This window comes from Loa loa (assembly GCF_000183805.2).
Source record: "Loa loa unplaced genomic scaffold supercont3.586, whole genome shotgun sequence".
NCBI classification, from domain to species: domain Eukaryota; kingdom Metazoa; phylum Nematoda; class Chromadorea; order Rhabditida; family Onchocercidae; genus Loa; species Loa loa.
This window is the reverse complement of record NW_018108766.1, coordinates 25,867-26,388: the sequence shown is the minus strand read 5'-3', so window position 1 is coordinate 26,388 and position 522 is coordinate 25,867.

Below are 522 nucleotides of genomic sequence, written 5' to 3'. Positions count from 1 at the left end.
AGGCTTTAGTCCTTTGAGTCCATAATTAGGCTTTAGTCCTTTGAGTACATAATTAGGCTTTTTTTTTAGATTAATTAATTTATTGAAATGAAAAATTTTAGCAATGCTATTTGTTTGTTGCAAATAGTACTATTATCAAATTGATAATTCTAGTTAATATTATAGCTTATGAAGCTAATCGGATTCAATGATACTTTAATGAGAAATGTTGCTTTTTTTTTCGTTCTTCTCTGAAAGTTTATAGAATATTCGAGAGATTAATTAATTGATAATTAAACAAAATTTAAATAATCATAATACAATTTACCAACAAACAAAATTTATTTCATATCAAAATAATTTCTTTTTAAAATTTTTTTCAATCAATAATGAAAGCATCTAATCATTACTTGCAAATAGCTTATCAATAATTATAAATGCAAAAAAAAAGAAAAAAAAACTCCGAATTGATTTTATGTGAATTTTACATAAATATATCAAAATGAATGAAAAAAAAAATTTTTTTTATTCTAACAATTTTTG